Genomic DNA, 22,592 nt, shown 5'->3' with positions numbered 1-22,592 from the left:
GCTGACTCTGTTCATAGATGTAATGAAGTCCCACTGATGTGCAAGACTATATTCATACTATCTCTACCATATCTCCCTAATCTAGCCTATTTGCATGGTTTGGTAGCTTATTGACAAATTCAGAAGGTTGTGTTTTATTATATTCCCATTAAATCCTTAATCAAATTTTCACAAATTTTATTTTAAATCCCGTACCAAATCAGAGAGGGTGGGTGGAAGACTACACCTATACACACACACACACACACACACACACACACACACACACACACCCTTCGTGTTTTAAATCATATGCAATTGTTTCTCAGAAGCACCTATGTCTCTGATTATTAAGGTATAAGGAAAGTATTGACAAGAAATGGTCTTGGTACATCCTGCCTTTTTGGCCATTTATTTTAGAATATATCACTTTGCCCCTCCTGTGCAGAAACTGACACCCTGTTTATACCATGAAAGAGCTTCCTTTTATACTTTATAATCCTGAAAAAGAACATTTAACTAAGTGAAACCAGTGAAATGTAGTCAGATGTATGAAGCACATTAAAAAATAAGAAATAAACAGAAACCCAAACAGAAACCACTAATGTCTGCCGGCACTGTTGCCAGTTAAAAACAATGCATTCAATAGCAGTATTGAGCCCCAAAGAGAAGAACCGAGACCTAAATGAACAAACAGTCTGGAGTTACATGTTCTTGCAATGTTCATAACAGGCTATTTTCCCCCCAGGACTTGAATTCACAGCAAGCTTCTTATGTGCTGCAGTCAAGGTCTTATAGCTCTAAGAATTTCACAGCCTGCAACAGGCATTTCAAGTGGACCATGCAGTGTTCATCTGATCACATTTCAGTGCAAACAGCTAAATAAAGAATGAGAAGTCTTATATAAGTCAGTGTTCACTGAAGACACTTACGTCCATAGCTTTGAATCCATTTTATCTGCTCTCAGTCGCATCAAAGCAAAAAATACTTTTCTATTGTCCTCATTCTTCTAGGGGGGAAAAAACATTTTCTATTTGCCAATTTAACAGATGAAACATTTATTTTCCAGTTGGTGTAAAGTAACAGCAAGCTTATTAGACCCGATACTGATCCTCCCTGGAGAGTTCCAGTGAGCCAGTCACAAAAGGTGCAGGTCAGAGAAACGAAGGAATTAAAAGACGGCAGGCAGGAAAGAGAGAGAAAGTGGTTAAACCAAGCCACACACGCTTATCCTTTTGTTTGATGGGCTTGTAAAGGGAAAATATCAGTGGTTCTTATTGATTCCTTTCCCAGTTTTTAGCTGTTTTGTACAAATTTATTATGTGCTCATCTGAAGGCACACATTGCAAACCACATAAGCTTTTGCAAGTTTACATCTTGTGGTTTTGCCCCTTCCTAATTTTTGAAAGTGGTTTATAAGAAGAAATAAGGGGTATGTGTTGTTATCTTTTGTTGAAACAGGGGTTAAACATCTTTTTGCCATTTTTCTTTCATTCTTTCCTATTCACACAGTTTGGAGACCTTCACAGACTGCTTGGGTTTTCATCGCCCTGAATACTATTATATCCCCTGCAAACTTGGGCACCCCACTCCTGATTCCAATTCATTTATGAACAGATCTTTGGGAGACCTCACTGCTTATCACCTAGCAACTATGCCATAACAGGCATATTTATAAAATTTAGGCTACAATCCTTTATCCATGACAGTAAGCTTCATATCTAAGTAGACATGTAAGAACATAAGACTACAAGGTGAGCATGCTGGATCTAGCCCAACATCCTCTTCTCACAGTGACCAACCAGATGCCTGTAAGCTGGGCATGAACCCAACAGCACTCTGCCTACCTGCAAGTCCCAGAAACTGGGATTCAGAGGTTTGATGCCTCTGATGATGGAGATAGAAAATAGCCATTGTGGCTAGTATCTACTGAATTTGTCAAATCCAGTGGGAGCGAGCTTTAAAGGTAAAGGTAAAGGGACCCCTGACCATTAGGTTCAGTCGTGGCCGACTCTGGGGTTGCGGCACTCATCTCGCTTTATTGGCCGAGGGAGCCGGCGTACAGCTTCCAGGTCATGTGGCCAGCATGACTAAGCCGCTTCTGGCGAACCAGAGCAGCACACAGAAACGCCGTTTACCTTCCCACCGGAGCGGTACCTATTTATCTACTTGCACTTTGACATGCTTTCGAACTGCTAGGTTGGCAGGAGCAGAGACCGAGCAATGGGAGCTCACCCCGTCGCGGGGATTCGAACCACCAACCTTCTGATCGGCAAGTCCTAGGCTCTGTTGTTTAACCCACAGCACCACCCACATCCCTATGGGAGCAAGCTTTAGGTTTTATTAAATTATTTTGTTACTAACATCCTTTCAGTGGTCAAGCCCAGGATACGGTTCATGTTGTTCCCAGGTGGTCACTCATTGAGGCACTAACTAGATTGTGCTATTACAGTAGAACTTCCTCCCAGGTAAGCATGGCTGGGAACGGCTCACCTTTCTATCCTCTGGCACGGCAGATCAATAATCCGCTTGCTTTCCAGTCTGTCGCAGTGTGTCTGTGCCACAGTAATTTGAGGGGAGAAGTGAAAGGGTCAACCAGAAGGGAAGGGTCAGGTCAGAAAAGACAGCTGATGAAGGATGCTTGCTTCTTGTGGAATCTAGAGCAAAGGTCACTCAAAGCAGGCAAGCTGTAATTCACAAGCAAGTAGCTTGCTGCTGACACCAAATTGTTCAGGGTCATTAGAACAAAAAAGGAACTGTAAAAGCATCACTCCAAACTAGGTGAATGGGCTGTGAAATGGCAAAGGCAATTCAGGGCTGATCCACACTTCCTTTCGCCCTGCCACTTTCCCCTGGGAAAACCCAACTGTTTAGCACTGAATTGGAACAAACAGCAACTGGGTTTTCTGCAGGTTGCCATTTCTTCTGATTTAGCACCAAAGAGCAGATTTTCCAGGAGAAAGCAGCAGGACAAAGGCAAAACCACTCAGACCCATGCCTAGAAAGTGTGGGGCAGCATGCTCTTCTGTTGTTTAGGGAATTTAAGTGTTGCATTATGTCTACCCACAGTGTACACACCACTTACCATTCTTTATTGCTGTAGATTATCTTACATAATACTATACATTTTGAGTAAAAATTTGCCTTTAAAAGTAAGTCATTCCAAAAAAATAAAATGCTTCATAGTTTTTTCACTTCATTCCACAGATTCTTGATTTTTCTCTTATTATTTTTTTATTCCTTGGGGAGAAATGGAGAGAACTTTCCCCCACAAGCCTTCCCAGGTCCCACCTCCCTAGGCTTTCATATGTCTTCTTACCTTCAGTTCACATCAATATTCATATCTGACCTGAGGCTTCTATGTGGTGGAGAACTGGCACTCTCCAATCCAATGTACCAATGTACCCTGCAAATGAAAACATATGACCGGGGCAGAGCCAGCCCAAGACATTTTGACATCTGAGGTGAACTACAAAATGATGCCTCCCTCCCTGCCAGAGAAGAAGGGGTGAATGAAGATCTACATTGGGGGGGGGGGTGTAAATATCTACATTGGGATCGGCTGCCCCTGAGGTTTCTGCCGCGTGAGGTGATGACCTCACTTTGCCTCATAGGTGGGCCAGCCATGACTGGCGACCTTCAGACAAGTGTCTGATAATGTGGAGGCCTGTTCATGTGATATCTCTCTGAAAGAGAGGGACGGAATTGCTAATGGGTCCTTTGTGGACTAGCTATTCTTTGAAGACTAACTCATACGTCATTATATCAAAGCCTGGGAACCTGTGGCCCTTCAGATGTTGCTGGACCCCAACTACCATCAGCCCTGACCACTAGCACTGCTGGAAGTTAAAGTTCCCCATCCCTGCATTGCATCACCACTGTTCCATTACCACACAAATTCCCTAAGTATCATATGAACAAGAGCTCTGTAAAGACATGGTCTTCACTTAGGGCAGACAGCAAGTCAAGCTCTCAGTGACTTTTCTCATTTATGTATCTCTCTTTGTTTCTTTCCATAATTATAAGGAATGGAGGAACAGTTTTCCTAAACAGAGGACAGGCTATATCAATCAATGCCCATGGCTTGTTATTGTACAGGTTGCCATATGTTGCCATGGAAACATACAATGGAATGTTTTCAGCTCAAATCTCAATTTCACTTTTGTTACCAACAACAAAACTCTCCACACAATTCAACACCAAAGACTCCATTAGGATTTTTTTGTTTACTGCCATGTTTAGATTTTACACCACGATTCATTTCTATTCTTTTGCAACCTATTCTCTGGGCACTCCAAAACAATACAGTGATTATTTCTCATTTAAATTTGAGCTGTCTAGTAACAAATTAAATTATGCACTCATGATAGATGCACACTAAAGTCATGATGGTTTCTAGGTCATGACAAGTATACGAGGCTCGGAGTTGTTAATTTCAGCATCTGGATTTTATACTGAAGTAGATGTGTTAGTGGGACGCAGGTGGCGCTGTGGGTTAAAGCCTCAGCGCCTAGGGCTTGCCGATCGAAAGGTCGGCGGTTCGAATCCCTGCGGCGGGGTGCGCTCCCGCTGCTCGGTCCCAGCGCCTGCCAACCTAGCAGTTCGAAAGCACCTCCGGGTGCAAGTAGATAAATAGGGACCGCTTACCAGCAGGAAGGTAAACGGCGTTTCCGTGTGCGGCTCTGGCTCTGGCTCTGGCTCTGGCTCTGGCCAGAGCAGCGATGTCACGCTGGCCACGTGACCCGGAAGTGTCTCCGGACAGCGCTGGCCCCTGGCCTCTTAAGTGAGATGGGTGCACAACCCCAGAGTCTGTCAAGACTGGCCCGTATGGGCAGGGGTACCTTTACCTTTACCTTTAATGTGCTACTGGACATTTTTTTATTTTTCTATATATTTCAATTTTATCCATGTGTATACATTTTTGTACCCATTACCTAGCTAGAGAAATGTTCTACAGAATTTGTGCAAATTGTGAAGGGTCTGTCTTATAATTCACACATAGATTTGAGAAGTGTGGATTATGTAGTTTCTTGTTAAAACACAAACAAGATTGAACTCTCCTCCCCCACACACACACATTCCTAATTTACATAGGTAAAAAAGGAAGGTAGGTAAAGGACCCCTAGAAGATTCAATCAAAGGCGACTATGAGGTGCGGCACTCATCTCACTGAGAGACACATTTACAACTTATTCATACTGAGAAGTTATGCTATGTATAAATTATCTGAACAGCTATAAAAAAATTGTAATAAGGAAGAGATAGAGGTTTTCGAAAGTATGGTAGTGCTTACCGATGGTCCCTAGGCAAACCAAGTAAAGTCACTGGCCCTGATCACATGCAACACTCAGTGACAAACCATTACAGTGGTACCTTAGGTTAAGTACTTAATTCGTTCCGGAGGTCCGTACTTAACCTGAAACTGTTCTTAACCTGAAGCACCACTTTAGCTAATGGGGCCTCCTGTTGTTGCCGCGCCGCCACAGCCCGATTTCTGTTCTCATCCTGAAGCAAAGTTCTTAACCTGACGCACTATTTCTGGGTTAGAGGAGTCTTTAACCTGAAGCGTATGTAACCTGAGGTACCACTGTACTTAACATGAATTCCCAGACATGCAGCTTCCCAGCGAGAAGATCGTGGCTGTTTTGCACCTTCTCCAATCCTACTGCTGCCACATTGCTGTGAGATAAAGCCATGGTTTGGCATTACATTTGATCCTGGAGCAAGATAAACCATGAGTTCATACATAAACCATGACTTGGGATCACAGCCATGTGAAGTTGTAGTAGGAGCAGAGGTGGTAAAAGAAGCCACGATCTCTCCAGTGACCTGAGCATTTGTTTCCTTGCCCTAGTGTTATATCCAAACTTGGTCTAGCTAACTTTTTATCTGGTAAGAATTCTTCAAAGGAATGGTAGTTATATATGGCCCACATGTAGATTCAAAGGGCTCCTCATGCCACTCTTGGCATCTGGTTTACTGCTAAACTTGGCTAAGGAATAAAGAACTGGAAAGATATAGCACCGCTATAGATATTACAAAGAGAGCGCCACAAAAATGTATAGATGTGGGTGTTTTGTGTTATTTGTAATAACTTTTCTACACAACCATGTCTCATTTTCACACATAGCCATTCAACCATCTTTAACACACACACACACAAACTGCTCATCCCTCCCGGTCACAAACTACTGGAGCCTATTGCACGATAGGTGCTCCTCATGCATGTACACTTTGCAGCATCAACACCATGTTGTCAGCATCTAAATGCCAGTCCACGTCTCCCCCACTGCCCCATTTTAATTCAGATTTATCCATTCCACAGAAAATCTAATAAGCAAAAAACACCCCACCTGTTACAAATGACCCATCTGCAATACCTGAATGACCCATCAATAGTAGTAAGGATTATTAGGCCTATTAATAGCAGTAAGACTTAGTATTAAAGTATTAACAGTACAAAAAGCACCCTGACACACACACTCTTCACAAATATACACACCCCATACACACACGGCTTGTTTACTTCTTTAAGTTGACAGAAAAAGGGGAGGGCCTCTGAAAACTACCAGGGGTGAGAGGGAAACATGTTTGGGAGCCAAACATTTTGCCACATGAGAAGAACAGCATTCTTCTGTTTGAGCAACCAAACTGGAACTTGGCTTTTTCTTCAGTACTAGCAACAACATGTCCTCTGAGGACATTAGGGTAACTTAAGGAGTGCAGAGCAGGCTATGTGGCAGACGTACATCTTTTCCTCAACATCTCAATTACTGCCTGCTCCCCTGGCAAGTTTCTGGTGGTAGATACAGCTGCTTCACTCTGTCCTTTTCCTCTGCTCCCTTTAGGCCAGCTGTGGGGAATCTGTGAGTTTCCAGCGGTTGCTGGACTACAACTCCCATCACTCCTGATCCTTGGTCATGCTGGCTGGGGCTGCTGGAAATTGAAGTCCAATAACATCTGGAGAGTCACAGGTAACTCATCCCTGCTCTGGGCCATAGTCACCATTCTGCAATTGCAACTTCAAAGCGGAGACACAATCTTGATTCCTATTAATGCGTATAGGACTGAACTCATTACCCTTTTTCTCTTTCACACGAATAATCAGTACTACTCTTCTGATTCATTCAAGGAATCCCCTGCTTGTTTAAAGCATAAAACGCCAGCAGCTTCTGGAATATGGCATATATACAACTTCAAAAAACTTCCCCCCTCAACAATGGAATGTGGTTGTTTTCTTTCCAGTAACATTACACCGAAATAAATGAAGAAGCAACCATATATGAAAACATCAGTATTGTATAGATAAATCGCCTACAAAAGTTTTAAGAAACCTCATGACCATATATACAAAGATAGACAGGACATAATGCTCAACAGCATTTGGAAAAGATTATCAGAATTAACTAAACCTATTCGGTAAAATGAAGCAAATTTACCAGAAGGATTGATATCCTGGTGGGCATTAATGCAGTCTCACAGGCACATTAGAAGACTGTGAATGTTGATGCATCAATGTAATATTCTTTTGTTTTCATTTTTCATTCTATAACTCACCAGTGAATATCATTTTTTTTTATTTTTTGCTTTGTTATCTTCATTTACCAACTAGTTTTGTAATTCTTCTTATGCATACAGTTTCTGGCTAAAACGCAGGCAGATGCAGAAAGTAAACGGAATCGCTGTAAAGTAGAAGACTCCAGGGAATGCACATTCAAAACTTTTTCATAACTATTTTCCATGCTTCTTTCTGCTGCTTGCTTGCATATAAAGCAGAGTTATCATTGAAATGATCTAAAGAACAATTGAGAGGTCTGTTTTTATGACAACTGTTAGAGAGTGAACAATTTTAGTGCCAAGATCACTAGTGGTATTTGATATTCTATCCAGCTGCATATAAAATAACAACTTTAAGGAACTAAGATAGTCACACCACTCAAAACCAAAGAAGTAAATACTCACTCGTTCATATGACGAAGTGCTCCAAGAATATGGGGAAGTCAAGAAGAAAATCTGACCGAATGATGATAAGTCACAGAAAGTTAGACAAAAGGAACAGTCAACACCAGAGGCTAACCAGTATAAATCCTCTCTTCCTTCCCTTGCTTGTATACTCTTAAAAACTAAATGCAGTGCATTGAAGAAGGGAAACCCACTTTTCAGCAAAGACTATAGCCTTCTGTCAGTCAAACACTGCATAGTTTCAACTAGGCATCTATCCAAAAAGACATGGAATTATTCTATTTTTGTCTCCCATTGCAGTAGAAACATTTTTACAGATTTGTGGCAAGGGCTTGAAGTTTTATGGTGGTCAGCTGGAGGAGGAGAAGCATAATTAAAGGCCCTGGTGAGGTTATACTAGCCCAGAGAAAAGGAGCTGAGCACATTCAAAGAGCAAGATAAACATAGATGCTTTTTTTCCCAGTGGCCTGTAATGGAGGAAGCATCACACACAAATAAAAATGCCAGATGCACTATACAGGAAAAATCTGTAAGTGCAGTTTAATCACAAAAATGTTTAAAAACTGTCAAGATTCTTTTTTTTTTCCTGAAATGAAATTTTGGACTTTTTATATTTAAAAAAAGACATAGCACAAATACATTTACCATCTGGAGAATGTCACAGGTGTTTCCTTCAAAAGCAAATCTTATTTTGCTCATCTTTTGGCACTATACCCACCTTCTAAGGAGTTTCACTGAACACAATGGGACTTATTTCTGAGTAGATATGTATAGGTTTGCACCGTCAATAGTCTTCTCCAAATGTATCGTTATGTGAACAAGCAGCATGCTGTCACATCCTGCTGAAAAGTTCCCAGTTCACTCTTCCCTTGCTTCTGCTCTTGACTACTGCTCATGGCTTGCTGGGAGAGCATGTCTACATGTCACACGCAGTCAGCCTCCAGGTGCTTTCTTCCTCAGCACAGCGGCAGCAGGATTGGCAGAGGAGTTAATTCCTAGAACCATCGAGTTGGAAAGGGACCTGAGGATCATCTAGTCCAAACCCCTGCAGTGCAGGAATATGCAGCTGTCCTATATGGGGATCAAACCTGTAACCTTGGCATTCTCAGCACCACGCTCCAACCAACTGAGCCATCCAACTGGGAGCTTTTGAAAGCAGTGTATAGATGTTGCTGGACTCCAATTCCCATCAGACCCAACCGGCATGACCAATGGTCAGTGATGGCAGGAGTTGAAGTCCAACAACATCGGCAAGACCACAGGTTCCCCATCCCTTCCTTAAAGCATGGAAGCAGGCCCTTAGGCACTTAGAAGGCGAGAAACCAGGTCACGAGCAAAGCAGGGTAACCTATCATCTAAGTTTCTCTGTTTTTCCAGGGATGGTTCCCATTTTAATAAATAATAATAATATTTATGATTTATACCCCGCCCATCTGGCTGGGTTCCCCCAGCCACTCTGGGCGGCTTCCAACAGAATATGAAAATACAATAGTCTATTAAACATTAAAAGCTTCCCTAAAAAGGGCTGCCTTCTGATTGCTATCCTAACCGCCCCCCCCCCCCAAAAAAAACACCTTTTGTTTCTATTTGGTCTTTTAAACTAGTCTCTTTTATTCCCGTTCCTCTCTGGAGTCTACTTGGTCTGTTTGGTTGCTTTTCTGCTAGGGGACGTTGCTTGCATTGTTACTCCTTAGTACTATTCTACCTCCCTGCTGGAATAGGCCAATGGCCCATCGAGTCCAGCCCCCTGTTCTCACAGGAGCCTACCAGATAACTATGGGAAGCCTGCAAGCAAGACCTGAGTGCAACAGCATTCTCCATACTTGTGAGTATCAGCAACTAGTATTCAGAGGCTGACTATCTCTGACAGTGTAGACAAAATATAGCCATTGTGGCTAGTCTTGAAAAAAGGTAAAGGTAAAGGACCCCTGACAGTTAAGTCCAGTCGCAAACAACTCTGGGGTTACGGCACTCAACTCGCTTTACTGGCCGAGGGAGCCGACGTTTGTCTGCAGACAGTTTTTCCGGGTCAGCATAACTAAGCTGCTTCTTGATAAAGCAGAGCAGCACACGGAAACGCCGTTTACCTTCCCGCCAGAGCGGTACCTATTTATCTACTTGCACTTTGACGTGTTTTCGAACTGCTAGGTTGGCAGGAGAAGGAACCAAGCAATAGGAGCTCACCCCGTCATGGGGATTCGAACTGCCGACCTTTCTATTGGCAAGCCCAAGGCTCAGTGGTTTTACACCACAGCGCCACCCATGTCCCTGGCTCGCCTTATTGCCCATTAATTTGTACAATCCATCCAAGTTATTCCAGTTTCTTCGTGGACGAAATCAGGCCAGTTCTAAGTTCAGCCTAAGTGAGCAGGGAAATGTTTAAGCATCTGCAAAAACAAATGTACATACCATATTTACTCCATATTCAGTAAATACTTGGGTTATGCCACCAGGCAACCCAAAGCAAGCCATATGCAGCCACTGCTTCCACTGTTCCGTCATACTCCTCCGATATATATAGTTTAGCCCCCATTAATATCCTCTCATTGCACACCATTTGAGAAGTCTGAAAAGGCAGCCTTGGGATATGATCACAATTTGCACTGCATGTATCTCACTAGACTAGCAGCACTGAAGAGAACATTGTCCGTTGAAAAGAATTGTCAGCAAAAGAGATCATATCTTTTTCAGACAGCAGAGTTTTCCCTCCCCAATACTTTTCCCCCTCTTTATTTCTCAGCTCAGATCTTTGCATATCTTTCTTGATGCCCAAGAAAACAGCATAATGGGAAACCCACACAGGAAATATCCCAAAAATATGCATGCGAGGAAGCCACGAGAAACTGAGATGCACACTCAACTCTCTGCGCTGGAAAGGTGTGCCTCTGTTTCTTTATCTGGAACAAGATTTATTTTCAATTGGATTCAAAACTACATTTGTTTTTTGCTGCTTTTGAAAGAAGTAAATGATCCCACATGTGGAAATTCTATGCTTCCAACATGAAATGCAGACAGGGCACACCCAATGTTGTTTTTTCCCCCTAAAAGCAAGAAAAACCTACGCTTAAGAAAAGTGAACGGTATATATAATTAAGCAAGCCAATATGAATGCATCAAACAGCATTTTCTTTTCTTAGCTTAGTAATTGTCCCTTAAAAACTAAACTATCTCTCTACAGGATGTTAGTCTGGTAAATTACAGGTTTTGGCTGAAGTCTCTCTATTTCTCAGAGAACAGAAGGATTCGTTGCAAGATCCCAGCAAAGACAGAGTAGACTACACAGCTGACCCTGCTGCTTAAAGTTTCATCTTTTGAAAAACTCTATATACTTACAGTTTCTCACTTTCTTAGATTTCTGAAGAACAAACTGCTCAGTTAGATTTTCTCTAAACTAGCCTGGAGGAATAAATCACCACTGCAATCCCTTTTGTAACCACTTGGATCTATTCTTTGTCTCCTCTTTCTCCTCCCCTCACGTGGCTTTCCTGCAAACTTCCGCTCTTTCCTGGATGGGAGCATTTACTAGAAGTTGATTTAAAGAAACAGTCACCCTAGGCAGAAAGCAAAGGACATCTTCTTCCATCTACCCCCGCATGCTCAGATTCATTAAAAGAGAATTAGCAGAAAGGCCTTAAGGATCAAGGCAAACAATAAGAGTGAGTGAGTGAGTGAGTGAGTGAGTGAGTGAGTGAGTGCATGGAAGAAGAACAGGTGTTCTGACTTGAATTAAACTGATTTCAAATAAGTCTTTTCTAGAAGCTGGAAACAGGGACTGGACCTGCGAAAGAAAGAAAGAAAGAAAGAAAGATCTGTGCAGCAACAGATTGATTCTTGATCTCTTTTTCACAGAACTATTCCCTGAAGGGATCCTACAGACAGAATGGGAAATTTCCTACACAGTGGCCTACTTTGCTGCCTCCGTTGCATCCTTATTGTGCCGTCCAGCAGAACTTTTCTGGGCAATGCAGGGTCTTTTTCCATCTGGCCGGAAGGAGGGGCAGAACCTATAGTATTTTGCTGTGACTCCACTGTTACAGCTGTTGAATCTCAAGGGGTGTCCAGAACACTGTCTAGTCTTGATATGTTGGATGAGTTTCCGTTGGTAAGGCTTGAGGACCTAGGTGTTCCCTAACAACCTCTTTCCCTACCCTGGGCTGCAGCTCCTTCCCTGCATCATTCATTCTATTATCATTAGGTTAAGCACCGTTTCCCTTTTGGGAGAAAATAGAGGCAAAGTAGGTGCTGAAGTAGTTCCACCATCTCTCTGTCACTCAATAGCATGTCTCCACCTTCTCCACACAGGGGACCTACTACTTCCTTGTTCTTCCTCTTGCTTTGAACATAGCCAAAGAACCTTTTATTATTATTTGTAACCTCTCTTGCAAGCCTCAGCTCATTCTGAGCTGGCCTTCTCCCTGCAAGTAGTGGCTGCTCATTTATACTCTCCCATTGTGATTTGCCCTTTCTTCCATTTCTTATACATGCCCCTTTTAAATTAGAAAGCTCCATATGCAGCCACCTCAGTTTCTTTAGATGCCTCCCACTTTTCTTCCTTTCTGGAATTGTTTGCCTTTGTGCCTTCAATATCTCTCCTTTGAGAAACTCCCATCCATCATGAAAGCCCTTCTCTTTGAGTATTTCTGGCCATGTGATCTCACCCAGTAGTTTGTTTCACTTCTCCCGCACCCAGAAACTACACTGACTGCTCTATGGTTTCAAGTGCAACAGTTGGGGATGGGGGAATGGAAGTAGCTATAACACGAATGAGCTTTCTTTCAGGCTCTTTCCTTTGACTTGTAAAAAGAAGGCATTGTTACTGGTGATCATGCTCATATTTATTTGTCTGAGATACTGATAATGCCTCCAAGGGCTTCTCATAAGTCTAGACATGTGTCTCAGTATGAATGTTGTGCAGAATATTAAGGTTCTGGGGTCCATCCATCTGCTCAAAGATATAATGAACTCTTCACTCAGCAAACCCTGTAATTATTCTCAGGATAGCTCTGAGGGCACCAGGCATGTATCATGAAGAAAAGGTTTCATTATCTCCTTAGCTTGTGAATAGGATCATTTTACGAGCATCCTCTGGGGAACGATTTCTTATATTGTTCATAGCCCCTTGGGGCAATTCATTTTTTAAAAAAAAAATTCTCTAGGATTGCAAGCTGACCAAGGCTTGGCCTGCTCCAGTGACTTTTCAGCATTATCTATCAGCATTATCTAAGCTGATCTATTGATCTATGTGTAAAGATCAAGCTGTTATCAAAGGCACAGCAGCAGAGGTCTGTAAAAAAACAAGTTGCCAACCTAACCTTTTTACAAACCCTATAAAGCAGAACTGCTAATGACAGCCTCCCTCTCTGAGCAGATGCACAAGAGGTGTTCCAACTGCCGCTACTACCTCTGCTGAGCCTTGGCAGAACAGGCTGAACTATATATATATTGTTTGAAAATGAAGTGTGATATCCAAAGACTTGCAAGGGGTCCGTGCAAGAGATATGCACTAACCCAGTTATTTTATCTTAGGTTGTGTTTGTGCTCTTTCTGCTCTTTTTTCACACCCTGAAAGTCAGCATATAAAGTATGTGTGCAAGTGTGTCTCATCTAAATATACATTTTAATGCTTCAGAAGCACTGTTATTCAAAATTATGTAGATTTGATAGATTAATTGGTCAAACAATGAAACTAGTATGTTTGATCAGTTACTGTTTCTTTAATCGCATGACAGCCCTGCTGTTCATGTGGTAATAATGATATATTATTATTTCTGAAGTGCTTTTCAAACAAAGCACATTATAATGAATAAAATTAAAGACAAGCCCTCTCAAATTCTAGTCTAATAATTGCTGCATGTAAGTGCGCTTGGGAACAGGTAGAGATCTAATGCGATCAGAATATTTTGTGTTGCATTACTGTTGCCATCAAGTGTATTCAACAGAACTTATTTCCTAGCCATTACTGCATAATTTAGAAGCAAATGAATTATTCAATAAAACAATACACTATTTAGTCTGGCATTATTTGCTGTCAACATCACACATTAGATTCTGCTGATAGCTTCTCCTTTTCTCACATAAACAATATTTGGACATCATTGCAGCAACTGAGGAGAAGGCTAGGCTTAGCAAGTGCTTCTAATATTAGAACTGAAGTTTAGAAGCTGCCTGTTGCAGCTGTAAATTCATCAGGGGAAGCTTCCCTCCTCCTTGTTTTGCCCTAGTGGGGAACATGTGATCCTTCAGTTGTAGTGAGATCCCATCAGCCTCAGCCATCACCGCTAATGGTCAGAAATACAGTAATAGGTAAAGGTAAAGGTACCCCTCACTTAAGAGGCCAGGGGCCAGCACTGTCCGGAGACACTTCCGGGTCACGTGGCCAGCGTGACATCGCTGCTCTGGTGAGCCAGAGCCGCACACGGAAACGCCGTTTACCTTCCTGCTGGTAAGCGGTCCCTATTTATCTACTTGCACCCGGAGGTGCTTTCGAACTGCTAGGTTGGCAGGCGCTGGGACCGAGCAGCGGGAGCGCACCCCGCCGCAGGGATTCGAACCGCCGACCTTTCGATCAGCAAGTCCTAGGCGCTGAGGCTTTAACCCACAGCGCCACCTGCGTCCCTACAGTAATAGGAGTTCCCATCAAAAAGCAGAATGTATCTCCATGCCAGAGAGAAACTAACCTGTTGAATTTCTGAAAGCAGCACAGCTTTGAAGGCACAGATTTCTTTTTTAAGACCTATGCAAGAGTAGTGAAAATATCCATGCTCATCATGGGATTCCATGTTTTTTCTGGTTTATTTCAACAGAAAAATACTCTGCTTGTACAATTTTTTGATACTTTATCTGGGTATACATTTGCATCTTACTTGCCCAATTTGTACTATGTTTGTGAAGTACATCTCTATCTTATGAGGGAAATGTTCTCCTACAATACTGTACCTTCACAGAAGAAAGCTATGTTATTCAAGAGATAAGGAACACCAGTGCTATTTTTCTAGAAAAAGAGGTGCCGGAACACACCATGAACGCCTCCCTCATTCTCTTAGAATGACAATGGTGCCCCTCTGGGAGGTGCTAGAACTGAGTTCCAGTTGGGAAAAAAGCCCTGAGGAACATCAATGCCATGGGATGCATTTAGTCCTCTGGAATTCCATGACTGGTCATCAGAACTCTTCCCAGGCCACACCAATAACCACCCCTGATTTTGCACCCTCCTTGAATGCTTTTCACTGGCTGGGCTGTGTCATTGAACTCTGACAATGCTTCTGAATTGGGTGGAGGATAGCCCTTAGAACTAAACCAATGAAACATTTCCAGTGTAACAATGAAACAGACCCCCAAACGTACACTCTTGAGAAGATCAGTCTGGTCAAAAACATTTTCCATGAATACTTCCAAGAGCAATTGCCCTCCCCTTCCAAAAATCCCAAGATCCCAGTTGGCTAGGCCGCTGCACCCTCAATTCCCTGATGGACCTATCTGAGCATAGCTGTCAACTATTTAAAGGGAAATTCCCTTATTCCGAATAGGATTCCTCGCAAGAAAAGGGAAAAGTTGACAGCTATGTATCTGAGAAGGGCGGGAAATGTCTATTAGACCAGGTGTGGGGGAAGTTTGGCATTCTGGATGTTGCTGAATTAGAGCTCCCATCCTTGCTGGCCACTGGCCACGCTTGCTAGGACTGATGGGGGTTGTATTTCAGCAACATTCAGTGGGCCAAAGTTTCCCACCTGTATGAGACTAAGAAAAAGACAGGTGGCCTGGTGCTGCTTCTCCTTTCTAGAGTGCTTTTTAAAAAATGTCCCATGCTAAGGGGTGGGGGGAACAGATGGACTGCTGGCTGTTTCTCTCCGACTTCCAAGCCTCCTATTTGTCCCTGGACCATTGCTCCTGAAAACTCCATTCAGCCCTGAAAAAAGCTGAACAGATTGGTAGCAACTGCAACCCCCTCCATTCCCATTAAGGCAACCCACAGAGGGAGGGGCTTTGTACGGAAGGGTCATGATGGCTCAGTGGTAGAGCAACTGCTTTGCGTGTACCCATGTTCAATTCCTGGCATCTCCAGGTAGGGCTGGGGGAGACCCTGGTCTGAAATCCTGGAGAGCTGCGGCCAATCACTGTAGACAATATTGCACTAAATGGACCAATGAGTTTGACCTAAAGCAAGCTCAGCTGTGAGGGATCCATGCTGGGGCAGAAGAAGGGCACAAGGCAGGATCTGGCATCTTCTTCCTCCAATTGCCCCACTCAAACCCCACATTGTGAATAACTATATGTCTGTACTTGTAATTTAGAATCTCTATTATATTCATGGACCACATCAAAACATTGCTGCTTCTGCTGCTGCTTCTGCTGCTGCTGTCGTTACTTTCACCAATTACATATGAAAAGCTCGTTAAGATTCTGGAAAGGATTTCAATGCCTTCTTCTATGGAAAAGGATATAATCAGTCTGAACAGTGCCCTATTGTGTTACAGCATGAATGACGTATTGTATAAGATGAGAAAACGACTGTAAACAGCCATCTCATATTTTTAAGTGGTAAATGCTGCACTCGTACATTCTATGTCTCCTATGCCCTCTAGCTTCAAAAACTTGCATTTTTCACTCCTTAACTTGAAAGTGTTTACAGTACTTCACTGCTATTTTTTATGGGATTGTTGTCTAGAGATACAGAGCAGGGAAACTGTCTCACTTTGCTTCAATGTACAGTTATAGAACTGCAAGTAATTCAAACATGCATCAGTTGAAGTGGTACAGCCCTCTCAGGAGATGGTTACTATTGGTCTGGAGGAAGATTTGATGCAAAGTGCCCATGTCAAAAATTCCCTCTGGGTGGGAAACTTGAGCGTCAAGGAAAAAACTCCTTTGTTATAAAGAGAGAGAAAGGATAGCTTCCCGTGTAAAATTGGACCATGTCAGCTAACACAATTTTTAATTAGCTCTATCTGTGATTTACAGTATTGTTTTTATATCTTCCAACTCTTTTTGTCAGGGAGATAAGGTAAAGGTAAAGGGACCCCTGGCCATTAGGTCCAGTCGTGACCAACTCTGGGGTTGCGGCGCTCATCTCGCTTTATTGGCCGAGGAAGCCGGCGTACAGCTTCCGGGTCATGTGGCCAGCATGACTAAGCCGCTTCTGGCAAACCAGAGCAGCACACAAAAACACCGTTTACCTTCCCGCCGGAGTGGTACCTATTTAGCTACTTGCACTTTGACATGCTTTCGAACTGCTAGGTTGGCAGGAGCAGGGACCGAGCAACGGGAGCTCATCCTGTCGCGGGGATTCGAACCGCGACCTTCTGATCGGCAAGTCCTAGGCTCTGTGACATTTTTCACAATTGGGGAGTTGCTTTGGTATTGATTATAAATCAGAATTTCTTCTATTCTATTTGAATCAATGAATTGTATCTAAGGGAGTCGATAGATCTATGGTCCATTGTTACCGTATAATTCACCAACCTTCCATAGTGTAAAGATGAAATGTGACACCAAAGTGGGGAAGTGTCTTTGATAAATACACAATTTTGTTTGGCTTCTGGGATCAGCAACTGTATAATGGATGTATTAGCTATTTGATTACATGTGATTGGTTTCATGAGTGTTTTGTATATTTGAGGTGTTTTTGCAGATGCATACTATTCCCTAAAATAATGACACTTGTATTTTATTTATATATTTTATTTAAACTATTTCTATCCCACCTATTAATTTATTATGTCTGACTAATCCTATTTTTCAACTGTTTTTGCATACACTAGTTACAGATAGGTAGCCGTGTTGGTCTGCCATAGTCAAAACAAAAAAAATTCCTTCCAGTAGCACCTTAAAGACCAACTAAGTTAGTTCTTGGTATGAGCTTTCGTGTGCATGCACACTTCTTCAGATACACTGAAACAGAAGTTTCCAGACCCTTCTATATAGTGAGAAGGTGGGGAGGGGTATTACTCAGAAGGGTGGTGGGAATGGGTGATTGGCAGATAGCTGTGATGAGCCTGTTGACGACTCTTAACGACTCTTATCTGAAGAAGTGTGCATGCACACGAAAGCTCATACCAAGAACTAACTTAGTTGGTCTTTAAGGTGCTACTGGAAGGAATTTTTTTTGTTTTGTTTTTGCATAGTCATCTCTCTAAAGTCTCCCCCCTCCCCATGAATTAATGAAGCTTAAGTGGATCTATATTACTTTTTAATCCTATCTTCTGCACTATCTAGAAAAGAGTACATTATGAATAGTTACACTGCTCCACTAACATGAAAGTTAATGTATTAGTAAGTATTTATAAAGGATATGCATTGCAAAAGGTTTGGAAACAAAACAAAAGATCAGAACATTATTTAATTTCATTAGGATCCCAATTTCTTCAAAAGGGTTCAAGGCAGATAAGAACTGTGCAACTCTTTGGCATTAAAAAGAAACAAGATAACAATTAAATGTCAATTGCAATCAGTCTGGAATAAGACACAAACAATTCAATTCCCCTGTAAATTTGGTTAAAAAAGAAAGATAGGCACAGCACTATCTTCACAGAAATGGAACCTGGTCCAAAAGATTAAACAAAGGCTTAATCAATTTAAACAATTAGGAGTGTCCTTGTTTGAAAATGCTTAATAGTTACATACAATAACTTCACTGTTCGCAAACTATTTTTGTTTGCTCACAGGAGATAACAGGAATCCAAATATGTTATGCTGTGGTGGGGGGATATCGTGAGGGAGGGAAACTGCTTCATGGACCATCATTCACAGAAATGTTGAAAGGAAACATCTAGGTGCATTCAGAATATCTGCTGAGATGCTCAGAAGGTCCACCTCCAGGTATATGCAACATATGGAAAGAGAAGGGAAGATATGGAGGGGGAAATAGGAGCCACACACCTTCCATCTCTGGCCTCCTCACACTTCCAGGTCCCACCTCCAATGTCCACACATTCAGTGCAACATCAGAAAGGGAGAAACAATACACACAGAGATGTGGTCGCATACCCCATAATATGATTGGGTATCCTGCACAATCAGGGTTTCCGACTGCATGGAAAACCTATACATATACAACTGCATTTGTATGTGCTCCCTTTCAGACATCACACCAAACATGCAGAGATGATGAAGCACATGTGCATTAGGGGCTGGGTCACAGGGCTACTTGCCCCTCTGCACAGCAGATATGTGAGTGGTCAGAAATCTTCTGAACATCCATGAAACAGTACTGACCTTGGGGTAGTGAAGCCTATAATACTGAGAGACTGAGCTGACATCACCGCATGAAACATGTCTGAACATTCCAAGTTTTCAGGAAGCAACCCCGCTTTTGTGAGGGAAGGGAAAGTCGTCAGTTTGGCTGGGATTAAATTTCATACAGGTCATACAGCTTTGTAGGGCAGCCAGAAGAAAAATATCTGATGAGGGAGGGAAGATAATGGAAGGGAAGATAAAATAGAACGCCAGGAGTAAGTGAATAAGGTGTGGGGGGAAGCAATGTTTTGAGATATATCACCAGGCAAAAGGCCTTTTCAGCAGTGGTGCCTGCCATGTATAATGCCCTTCCATCAGATGTCAAAGAGATAAATAATTATATGACCTTCTGTAGAAATCTGATGGTAGCCCTGTATCAGGAAGCTTTTAATGTGTGGTGTTCTGTTGTGTTTTTTGTATATTCTGTTAGAAGCCACCCAGAATGACTGGGGCAACCCAACCAGATGGTGGGGTACAGAAAATAAACTCTTGTTGTTGATGATGATGATGATGATGATGATGATGATTTTGGCAGAAACTGTACTCCACATATGAGTTCTTTATTCTCCAGTGAGAGCCAGGACAACAGGCTTCCTTCACTTAGTAAAGAGGTGGATGGGCCACAGCTGGGCATCCTGCATTGTCAGGGCATGACTCCTTCTCAGAATCATAGAATTGTAGAGTTTGAAGGGACCCTGTGGGTCATCTAGTCCATCCCCCAGCAATGTAGGAATATGCAGCTGTCCAATATGGGGATCATCCTGCAATCTTGGTGTTATCAACACCACACTCTAACCAACTGAGCTATCCTCCTTTGCATTCCTGCTGATCCAGCCATGTCTTCTAATAAGCAGAACCTGGATGGAACTTAAGGAGTCACAGAGTAATGTGCTATGGCCACAGCACACCTCCCTACTTACTCTCTCCCCCACATTGTATTGCCATCAGGGCAGGATGCTGTGTTAATGCCCTCCTAACACACCAGTCAGGGCACATGCCCTCCCCTTACCCCCTCTCTCGATCTGGGCCTGGTTTTGCAGAAGTGCTACTAATACTTACAGCTCAAACAAAAATAAATGTGAGCTACTGGAGAGCTGCCTTTCTGAAATCCAGGTCAGTAATATATTCTCAGCAAAATCTGCCACCCTGTAAGTGAAACCCTGACCCCATTAAGGCAACGGCAAAACATCCATGGATTTCAGAGAGCTGCAATTTTCACCTTGTGGCCATGGTAATTATCTATGTTCATGCAGGAAAGAATAAAAAGTATACATAGCCTTACATTATCTAAATAGATTCTTTAAAAAAATATATAAAAATTACCCACTCCACATGCAGACATTCCATCTGCTAATTATACATGACCGTGTTGGATGTGATCGCTAAAACCAGAATTTACTGCTGTCTGCTAAATTTTGCTTTTGGCAAGGTTCTGTGACAGAAACAATAGCATTAGCCCTGCTTAGTTCTTGCATAGAAAGCTAGGAAGGCTTTCACAAAGATAAGTTCAATTCATCCAATGAGAGATAAGCAAAGAGACGCAAATAATGAGAATTACCGGACAAAGTGGATGAAGGTGGGTCCTTGAGTTAATTATGTGAGCAGCATCATATTGCATAACAGATGCTAGCTTCTCTCCCACATCTGCTTTACCATCAGAGCGCTACACTAAGACCATCTGATGTGATTCTGTGAGTCAAAACATGCTTAAATTTACATCAGTTGTCCTATATAATGAGGGTTGTTTGGGTGCTGCATATTAGAATCACCTAGAACAGCCTTCCTCAACCTGGTGCCCTAAAATATGTTGAGGGACTGCAACTCCCATCAGCCCCAGCCAGCATGGCCAATAATTAAGGATGCTGAGACAGGATATGCTGGACTAGATGGGCTGCTGGCCAGATCCGGCAAGCTTTTCTTCTGTTGTGTGAAGGTCTACTAAGTGCGCACTTGTGAAGAGGCCCATGGTCTGGAGCATGGAAGGCAGGTTGAGAGTATAGGGGTAAAAATTGTAGGACAGGAAAACCACAGTGACCTTACTGTGGGTGTCTGCCATAGGCCTCCAAGCCAGACGGAAGACTTGGATGATGCCTTCCTAGAGCAGATTAGCAAACATTCAAAAGAAAAGAAAGATATAGTAGTCATGGAAATCTTCAACTTCCCCAATATCTGTTGGAACAAGAATGTAAAGTCCAAGAAATTCCTCAATTGCCTCACTGACAATTTTATTTCCCAGAAGGTGGAGTGGGGGGGGGGGAATAAGGGGGTCATCTATCTTGGATCTGGACCTCACCAACAGGGAGGAAATGACTGATGAAGTGGGAGAACTGGGAACCTTGAAAGGAAGTTTCCATGTCTTCCTGGGTTTCATGATAGAGAGGCAAGGGAAAGCTGAGTGCAGTTGGACCTGCACTCTGGTCTTTAAGAAGCCTGATTTCAAAAAACTTAAGGACTATGGGTGAGATCCCATGGTCAGAAATATTCAATGATAAGTGAGTCCAAGATGGATAGGAGTTTCTGAAAGGTGAAAAGGTACAAATGTAGGCGATTCCAAAAAGAAAGAAAAGTAGGAGGCAAAGTGTGGCTGCATAAGTTGCTTACAGATGAGTGGAGGTTTAGGACGGGCATGTATAAGAAATGGAAGAAAGGGGAAATCACAATGGAGGGGATGAACAAGTAGCCAGCAGCTGCAGGGAGAAGGTCAGGTGGGCCAAAGCTCAGAATGAGCTCAGACTTGCAAAAGAGGTTACAAATAATGATAAAGGTTTCTTCAGCTATGTTCAAAGCAAGAGGACGAACAAATAAGTAGTAGGACCTCTGAGTGGAGAAGACGATGAAATGCTATTGGGTGAAAGAGAGAAGGCAGAACTGCTCAACACCTACTTTGCCTCTGTCTTCACCCAAAAGGAAAGCAGTGCCCAACCTGGTGATAACAGAATAAAGGATGTAAGGAGAGAGCTACAGCCCAAGATAGGAAAAGATATGGTAAGGGAACACCTAACTACTTTAAATGAATTCAAATCTCCAGGGCCGGATGAGCTGCATCCAAGGGTTCTAAAAGAGCTCGCGGGTGTAATTTCAGAGCCTTTGTCTATTATCTTTGAGAATTTTTGGAGAACAGGTGAAGTCCCTACAGACTCGGAGGTGGGTAAATGTTGTCCCCATCTTCAAAAAGGGGGGAAAGGAAGACCCGGGTAATTACCGACTGGTGGGCTTGACATCTATACCAGGGAAGGTCCTAGAACAGATAATTTAATGGCTGTTCTATGAGCACTAACAAAATGATGCTTTACTAAGACCCAGCATGTGTTTCTCAAAAAACAAAGAAGAGTCTCATGCTGTGGACATAGTGTATCTTGATTTCAGTAGGCATTTGACGAAGTCCCCCATTATATTCTTGCAGAGAAGCTGGTAAAATG

At 42.6% G+C, this 22,592-nt stretch overlaps 2 protein-coding genes across 3 annotated transcripts in view; one reads left to right on the top strand and one right to left on the bottom strand.

Moving 5' to 3' along the window:
* Positions 1–11,376, bottom strand: part of INSC (INSC spindle orientation adaptor protein) — a 148,895-nt gene extending 137,519 nt beyond the window's left edge. Inside the window, exons 1-2 of one of the 2 annotated variants that reach the window (XM_079966447.1) lie at positions 11,275–11,327; positions 7,942–7,992 (exon numbers count right to left, since the gene is read on the bottom strand). The gene's annotated coding sequence lies outside the window, so the exon portion shown is untranslated. Of the gene's footprint in view, positions 1–7,941; positions 7,993–11,274 lie in introns of both variants that reach the window. The other variant, XM_079966448.1, reaches the window with a different exon arrangement.
* Positions 1–22,592, top strand: part of PSMA1 (proteasome 20S subunit alpha 1) — a 395,447-nt gene that overhangs the window by 251,565 nt on the left and 121,290 nt on the right. The window lies entirely within an intron of this gene.

The sequence above is a fragment of the Podarcis cretensis genome (assembly GCF_951804945.1).
Source record: "Podarcis cretensis genome assembly, chromosome: 1".
Classification (NCBI taxonomy): domain Eukaryota; kingdom Metazoa; phylum Chordata; class Lepidosauria; order Squamata; family Lacertidae; genus Podarcis; species Podarcis cretensis.
Note: the sequence above shows the minus strand (reverse complement) of the source record. Positions and strands in the feature narration are given on the sequence as shown.